The sequence below is a fragment of the Otolemur garnettii genome, unplaced genomic scaffold (assembly GCF_000181295.1).
Source record: "Otolemur garnettii isolate 467f Iridium unplaced genomic scaffold, OtoGar3 scaffold00298, whole genome shotgun sequence".
NCBI classification, from domain to species: domain Eukaryota; kingdom Metazoa; phylum Chordata; class Mammalia; order Primates; family Galagidae; genus Otolemur; species Otolemur garnettii.
The window spans coordinates 772,994-782,386 of record NW_003852693.1 but is presented as its reverse complement, the minus strand read 5'-3'; the positions used below and the strand labels follow the sequence as shown (position 1 = coordinate 782,386).

The 9,393-nt window shown below is 38.3% G+C and overlaps 1 pseudogene; it reads left to right on the top strand.

Moving 5' to 3' along the window:
- The first annotated feature begins 251 nt into the window (after positions 1–251).
- LOC100960039 lies at positions 252–1,433 on the top strand (annotated as a pseudogene).
- The last annotated feature ends 7,960 nt before the right edge of the window (positions 1,434–9,393 follow it).

The window sequence follows — 9,393 nt, the reverse complement described above, 5'->3', positions numbered from 1 at the left end:
CCAAAAGATAACTATAGTCCATAAAGTAGAAGAGAAGAGGAGAGAGAGAGAGGTGGGGAGAACAGATATGGGAGATGGGAGGGTATTGGGGGGACTTCACCTAATGTGCACAATGCAATGGTACATTTCTAAACTATTAAGAAATGAGCTGTGGGGTCTCGCAGGGGATGCCCACCGTTGCCCGCCCTTGTGAGTGTGCAGCCCGGGGTGCCAGGGTTTCCATGCCATGCCGGGCAGCCTCCGTGGTCACCATGTGCTCCCAGCTCTGGTTCCTGACCGACTGGCGCATCCAGGAGGACTACCCTCAGGTGCAGATCCTACAGCCCCTCCGGCAGTGCTGCTCTGAGAATCACGTGTGCTTCCGGGTGGTGCTCTGGGACCAGATCACAGTCACCATTGTTGGCGGCCACCTCTGCCTCCAGCTGAACCAGAAGACCCTCACCACCTTCCTGGATGTGGTGCTTGTGCGAGTGCCCACACCATCAGCGCAGTTGGATAGTGACATTACTGTCCTGCAACATCTGGAGAAGCTGGGCTGCTGCTTGGTCAACCGCCTGCAAAGCATCTTAAATTGCATCAACAAATTTTGTACATTCCAAGAGCTGGCTGGATGAGAGGTCCCAATGCCAGACACCTTCTCCTATGGTAGACATGAAGACTTCTCAATATTGATTTATGAAGCTGAGCCCTTGGGCTACCCAGTTGTGGTGAAGAGCACCAGAGGCCACTGGGGGAAAGCTGTTTTTCTAGCAAGAGATAAACATCACCTCTCAGACATCTGCCATCTGATCCGCCATGAGGTGCCCTACATATTCCAGAAGTATGTGAAGGAGTCGCATGGAAAGGACATCGGTGTAGTGGTGGTAGTGGGCCAGGTGATAGTCTCATTGCTTCTCTTCTCCACAGATGGACAGATGCAAAGCAACCGCTCTCTAAGTAGTGTGGGCATCATGTGCTCGCTGAAAGAACAAGGCAAGCAGTTGGCTATACAGGTGTCCAACATCCTGGGCATGGAATTCTGTGGCATTGACCTCCTTATCATGGATGATGGCTCCTTTGTGGTGTGTGAGGCAAATGCCAATGTTGGCTTCCTAGCCTTCTACCAGGCATGCAACTTAGATGTGGGTGGGATCATTGCAGACTATACCATGTCCTTACTGCCAAACAGACACACTGGGAAGGAAGATGGCTGTCTTCCAAGGGATGTCAAGTCTCTGGGAGAAGAATGAGCCAAGATGTCTGCACTTCAACTCAGGGAGTTGCAGAGAACATCTACACCATCAACAGTGGGTCTACCTCTAGTGAGAGTGAGCCAGAACTAGGAGAGATCTGGGATTCCTCAGCAAGCACAATGGGGACCCCTCCCCCCCATGCTACCCGAGCCTGGCTACAACATTAACAACAGGATTGCTTCAGAATTAAAACTTAAATGAATTCCTGATTTTTTGCAGCATTTAAACCAAAAAAAAAAAAAAAAAGAAAAGAAAGAAAGAAAAAAGAAAGAAAGAAAGAAAGAAAGAAAGAAAGAAAGAAAGAAAGAAAGAAAGAGAAATGAGTATAATTGTGATGGATGTGTTATTTGGTTCAATTTAAACATTTCACATTGTATATCAAAGCAGTACCCTGAACCCCGCAAATGCATCAATATACAAAGTTATGATTGAATAAAAATAATTAATTATAAAAAAAGGGTAGGGCGCTGGCCCCATATGCCAGAAGTTGAAGGTTCAAACCCAGCCCTGGCCACCAAAAAAAAAAAAAAAAAAAAAAAAACCAGTAGAGGTGTAAGTAGGGATAATCTGAAGGTTTCACTCAGGTATTTTAATCATCACCAGCTGCTCCCCTCTCAGGACCAGAAGACCCTCTTGGCTTAGGCAGACTTGTACAGTGCAACAACACAGACTGCTACTTAGTTGTAGAAAGTGTCCTATGGAACCATGGTTCAAAGCCAACAATCACTTTGGCCCTACAAAGGGAAGTCATAACTCCACTCTCAGTGTCTGTCTCAGTCACACAACACCCACAATTTTTCATACACCTCCCACCTTCCAGCGATCTAAGACCCAAGAAGATTATTATACTCCTTCTTCCACTAGAATTTTAATCCAATCCTACCATACTCTGGACATCCTTGCACCAGTTCCTCCCTGGTGCTCAGCTGCTGCAGAACCCACTGCAGGAACCTCGGCAGCTCAACCTCAATGAAGTGTTCCTCTAGAACAGCATTCCCAACCTGGGGGTCTCAACCCCTTTGGGGGTCGAATGACCCTTTCACAGAGGTCACCTAAATACATCATGCATATCATATATTTACATTACGATTCATACCAGTAGCAAAATTACAGTTATGAAGTAGCAACAAAAATAATTTTATGAAAAAAAATAATTTTATGGTTGGGGGTTACCACAATATGAGAAACTGTATTAAAGGGTCACAGCATTAGGAAGGTTGAGAATCACTGCTCTAGAAGAATTGGTCCTAGGTGTGCTCTGAGCAACACATCACCAAACCAACTGGAGTTACCTGTGAGGGTGGTCTACAGGGTGGGCAAAAAACAACCCAAAGAGTATGGCTGTGTGGTCTGCTACCAAACCTCACTTCCCATCAGGGAACCAAGAATATGTAGCAGGAGCCAACGCAGACCCTCAGGCACCAGTTGGAAGAGGAAGTGGCTTTATTCACCAGCTGGGAGACTCAGAGGACTAACGTCCCTGAAACCAAGCCCACTGACCCAATTTCTGGCCTTCCTTTTATACAATTTTAGGGTTTGAGTGCATGTGAAAATCTCTTGTTTCAGGGAACATTAGGCATACACATGTCCTTTGTGCATGGTTGCCTGTCCTCAAAGACAACAGAAGTTCAAGGAAGTTACAAGGTTACTACATGGGTTCAACATGCATGCTCTGAAGTGAATATAGAGAGCAGGAACATCTGCTGCAGTGGGGGTTTAATTAGTAGCTTTGTACTTATCACTGACTGCATGGCTAAGGCCTGCACAGAGTTACTGAGACAGAGTCTAGCTTTGCTTCACTCCCCTACCTCAGAATCATATAACGTCCCCAGAAATAAGCGGAATGAAATAGCTCTCTTGATCACACCAATATCAAGCACCAAAATTGAAGAAACAATAAAAAAGCTCCTGAGATCAGGCATATTTAGGTGAGAATTCTATCAAATGTTCAAAGAAGAGCTACTTATGTTGCAGAACCTATTTCAAAACATTGAGAAGGAAGTAATGTGACCCAACATTTTCTACAAAGCAAACATCATCCTCATACCCAAATCAGGAAAGGACCCAACAAAAAAAGGATAACTATAGACCAGTTTCACTAATTGATATCAATGTAAAAATAGTCCATAAAATCCTAGCAAATAGAACACAGCTACATGTTAATGTATACGCACACACACAATACAATCATGTAGACTCTATACCAGGGAAACCAGGTTGATTTAACATGTAAAAATCCATAAATATAATTCACTACCTAAACAAAAGTAAAAATAAAAGCCATATGATCCTCTCAATAGACACAAAATATTTGACAAAATTCAGAAGCTTTTTCTAACAAGAACATTTAGAAAATAGGCATAGATGGCACACTTTTTACACTGATAGAAGCCATTAATGACAAACCCACAGCTAATATCACATTGAATGTGGTAAAACTCAAAGCACTCCCACTTAGAACTGGAACCAGACAAGGATGCCCACTATGGCAACTATTATTCAACATAGTCCTGGAAGTTCTAGACATCACAGTTAGTCAAAAGAATAATATTAAGTGCATTCAAATGTGGCAGAAGAGGTCAAATTCTGGATCTTTGCTGATGATTTAATCTTATACTTAGGAAAATCCAGAGATTCAACCACAAGTCTCCTGGACATGATTAAAAAGTACAATAGCATTACATTGTTAAAATTAATGTCCACAAATCAGTATACTTTGTATACACCAATGTTGTGTGAATATTTCTTGCATAGTGCGATGCAGGAGAGATAAGGCTTGCGATAAAAAGTCAGGGAATAAGGAAGACTGCAGCTCTCTTATGGCATGCAGCAATATTCTTTACTTTACCAAAGCTTATTTAGGCAACACTGCACATACACACAATTAATCAATAAACTCATGACTAAACCCTTAACCTCCAAACCCCTCTCAGACTGGTATCCACAAGTCTACTGATTAATCAATAACCATTTAGCTAACAATATCTAAAATTATTCTTACAGTGAGTAATCGAAAACAAAACCACAAAACAAGGTTCTGGGGAAATAAGCTGCTTGAATGCTTGACCTGTAACAGACCATCTGGAGGTAGTCAGTCATCTTAGGGAGTAGTGTGGAAACAGCTGAGATATACAGGTACCTACCTGAAGGCCTGCCCCCATGAAGCTAGGCCATCAGTCATTTCTACATGACAAGGCCTTTCAGCCACATACGGAGTTCAATCCAGGTTTTCTCCATTCCAACTCACAAAAGGCTTCAAACTTGCTCTCACAAGATGGAACTGTTTATATGTTTACTTATAGGTTTTCCACCTATAATTCCCCCTTTCTCTTTTATTGTGGTTTTGAACATTTATATCCCTCATCATTAATACAAAAATTGTGGCATGTCTTTCATGTTCTTGTTTAGCTTGATTAATTATCTTAACACAATATATATAAAATCAAACAAAATTAACAATAATGGAAATGATCCTACAGAACTTCCAATTAAACCATTGATTTTTTGGTAATAGATTCATCTGTCCTATTCCATCAGCAATTCCTTTTAGAATTACATCTCCATTAAATTTATTCTCCTTTTTAAATCTCCTTATTTATTATCCTTTTTAAATTTATGCTGGAAAGTGGAATAAATGTCATGTTGTAAATTAACAATATCAGCGGTTAAATTCTCATTGTTTAAAAAAATTTTTTTTCACTTTTTCCCAAGGGAACTTTGGTTTCATTGTACATAACAGGGGTAATACAAAAAGATGACATATTCCAATCACATTTCAATTTTATCTTTTTCTTTAAACTAAGCAATTTATCTCCTAACATAACAACAGCTTGTTCTAAATCTGATAATTCATTATATATTTCAGTGTCAATTTGCTTTTGGGCAGTTCATAATTGTTCAGAGTTCTTATGCCAATCTACCACAAAGTTCTAAGTCTTAATGTTCTCCATTAAAGCAAAACCAGCAGTTGCAGCTGTAGCAGCAACAGCAATGATCCCCAAGATGGCAGCAATGAGCAGTCTGAGGAAACTTCTTTTCAGCATCTTATCTGCTAGAAGTTGCAGGACTGAGAGTGCTGAGGATTCTTGCCAGGGTCTTGCCAGGTTGATCAGCAGCCATACTCCCATGAGAACTCTCAGTAAATATAGTTCTTCCTTAGATAGATTAAAATTCAAAGACTTGTTAATGCAAGTAAACATTTGACTAGTTGAACAATACAACTCTCCTATTAACTTATTCCAAGTTACATTTCCTTTTAACCATACAAAATGTAAATTGTAAATAAGCTTGAATATACTTGGTGTCATTGACAAAAAAATTTCATTTCATAATCTTGGAGGTCCTTGAGATAATACAATTCTCCAGTCCAGACTTTAATAGGTTGTAATGCTGTAGCAATTTTCCATAAGTGTGTTTGTTTTGGATATGCTGCAATACCAGGTGATAGGGGTGAAAACACTGTTAACCCAAGACATAGATTTAGAAGTAGCTATTGATACTTCATTTATATCTTGTGGGATTTCAAAAATCAGGGTTGCTTCAGATGCTGTCTCCAAATATGCCGCAGGTCCCCAGTCTACTACTTCACTGCTTGTGGTATTCATAAGCATATAGGAAAATTCACCATTGCACTTAGTCCAATGCACCCAGTCATGGATTTCTGAAAATGAATGCATTATACAAAGTGGTAATTTAGGATTAGAAGAAATATTATCACTGTGAACCTTATCTAAAGAGTAAGCGCTTAACATAGACATTTCAGATATTTGTTCCTTATCATCAGGCTCATGCTTGTATAACCCAATTTTGAATAGACATATTGAGACAATGGGAATGATCTCTGAAACATATAGGAGGACCAATAACTCCAGTAGTATAATTAGAAATTATTGTGCCTTCTTCATCAGATCAAAATGGTCCTCTGGTGTCATAAGGACTGGGAAGCCAAGATGAATCATTAACATAAATAGGAATAGTAGGTTCTAGCCAGCTAACACCTCAAAGTAAAGGAGGGTTAGGTACATAGGTCCAATATTCATATTTTTGTCCTTCAATCTGAACAGTCAAAAAGGCCATCATTGCTAGAAATAGGTTGGAGGCATTCAACTGCTGGTGGGTGTAATTCACCAGTTCTTTGGCTTGATGGCACAATTTCTTTACCTGACCCCAAGTCATGGGGGGCGAAGGGGAGGGCTTCCTTTGTCTGCGACAACATTGATCCTCTCTCCTCCTGGGTTGTTAGTACCTTTACTTTGTTCAAGCAAGACATCATTTATTTCTCCAATTTCCAGGTGTGTGTATGGAGGGCCATTTCAAAATTTCAAGTTTTTATCTGGAACCCAAAGTGTAGTATCTCCTGTAGAAATATAAGCATAACCACTTCCCCAATGTATGACATTTGCCAGTATTTATGAATTTGTTAAGGTGTCCTTATAATAAATAGGCTGATTTAATGGAGGGGAGGTAATTTTAACCCAAGGCTTATGAGCTAGAATCTCATTTTTTTTAATTCATGATCAAAAATTTTAAAGTAAAAAGAGATGAAAATAATCTATTTCTTGGAGTGATATTATACTCTTCTCTCCCTTTCTTTTGTTTAAAAAGCATTTCTTTTAAAGTTTGATTTTGTCTTTCAATGATAGACAATTCCTGTACTATTACCAGGAATGCCAATAATATGCTGTATGTTATGTAACTTAAAAAAGGCTCGAAATTTACTAGAAATATAATCAGAACCATTATCTGTTTTTATAGTTTGAAGTTTTCTCACTGAAAAGGTTTCTAGCAAATGAGAAATTACAGCATCAGCCTTTTCAGATGTCATTGCTGAGCCCCAAGGAAAAGAATAAGTATCTATAGAATGATGACTATGCTTTAATTTGCCAAGCTCTTGGAATTGTGTGATATCCATTTGCCATAATTAATTAGATAGCACTCCTCTAGGATTAACTCCCATAGGTAAATGTGGAACTATTAAAGGCTGACAAGTAGGGCAAGAGCATATTATAGCTCTTGCAGTGTGCCAAGAAAAATCATGTCTTCTTTTTAAGGCTTGAGCATTACATCTATAATGGTCAAGTTCTCAACCAAACCAAAGATACATTACTCTTCACAGTAGCTTCAAATAAAATGAAATTCCTTGGAATATACTTAACAAAAGAGGTTAAGGATCACTGTAGAGAGAATTATGAAACCTCAAGAAAAGAAATAGAAGACATTAACAAATGGAACATATACCATACTCTTGTCTGAGAAGAATAACATTGTTAAAATATGTGTACCTCTTAAAGCCATCTACACATTTTAAGCATCCCCATTAAAATACCAACATCATACTTGAATAAATGTGAAAATAATAGTTCTGAGATTTGTATGGAGCCAGGGGATAAAAACATATAGCCAAGTCTGTTTGAAATAATGGAAACAAATTCAGAGGCAAATGCTACCAAACTTATGTATATTGCAAGTACACAATGATGGAAACAGCATGGTATTGGCACAAAAAATATAGACAAAGACATAGTGAACAGAAAGGAAAAGCTTATATGAAACCAGCTGCTTTTTGCAGTCTGATCTTCCACAAACCCAACAAAAGCATACACTGGGGAAAATAATCCTTGTTCAATATTTGTGCTGGGAGAATTGACTAATGACGTGTAAAAGACTGAAACTAGACCTACATGTCTCACCACTTACAAAAATCAACTTATTATGAACAAAGAATTAAATCTACTATATGAAATAATAAAAATCCTAGAAGAGAAAATCAGAAAAATTCTTGATTTTATCAGCCTGAGTAAAGATTTCATGAAAAAGACTTTATTGGCAATTGCAGCAAATATATATGTATATATAAATAAATGCTACTTAATTAAGCTAAAAGGCTTCTGCACAGCTAAGGACACAACAAGTAATATACAACCTTCAGAATGGGAAAAGGCATATGTGTTATAAATATGACAAAGAGTTGATAACTAGAATCTACATGGAACACAAATTGCTAAACAACAAAAGAGCAAACAATCTCATCCATAACTAGACAAGAGACATGAACATAACTTTCTCTGAAGAAGACAGACGAATATCTAACAAACATACGAAAAAATGCCCATCATCCCTAATAATCCGAAAAATGCATATCAAAACCACTCTGAGACATCACCTAACACCAGTGAGAATAATCCACATCACAATGTCTCAAAGCTAAACATGCTGGTGCAGATATAGAGAGAAGGGAATGTTTTTATACTGATGGTTGGATGGCAAACTAATATAGCCTCTTTGGAAAGAACCATGAAGAATCCTCAAAGAACTAAAAATAGACCTTCCATTTGACCTCACAATCCTATCGCTAGGCATCTATGCAAAAGAAAAAAATATTTTATCTAAAGGACATTTGTATTAAATTGTTTCTCACAACTCATTTTACAATCGTCAAGATGTGGAAACAAACCAAGTGCCTATCAAACCATGAATGGATTAATAAACTGTCAAAAATGTATGGCATACTATACTATTCAGCCTTGGTTGGCCTGTGGCTCAAAGGAGTAGGGCGTTGGCCCCATATGCCAGCGGTGGGAGGTTCAAACCCAGCTCTGGAAAAAAAAAGAAAAAATAGAATACAATTCAGCCATAAAAGATAGATATTTTACTTTTTTTTGTATTAACCCAGATAAAGTTAGAGAACTTTTTTTTTTAGTAAAGTATCACAAGAGTGGAAAATCATATACAAAATGTATTCAGTACTAATATTAAGCCAGTATATGAATTAATACATGCCAACAAAAGGGACAATCTCAATTTAATTCAAATTGGGGAGAGGGTGGAAGAGGGAGAGATAAGAGGGGAGAAGGGAGGGTGATTAATGTGCTCCCACCTAATGGGAACAATGCAAGGGTATATGGCACACCTCCTCAGTGTGGGACACAACTACAACAAGAACTTTACCTAACAAATGCAAAAATTATAACCTAATTGTTTGTCCTCATATGAACCTGAAATAAAAAAACCCTTCTATGTGATTCTTCAATCCCATTAATAAGCATCTAGTCAGAAGAAAAAAAAATCATCGTATTATAAAGATATTTGTACTAGATCATTTTTCATACCTCAATTTACAATCACCAAGATGTAGAATCAATCCAAGTGTCCATCAACACAT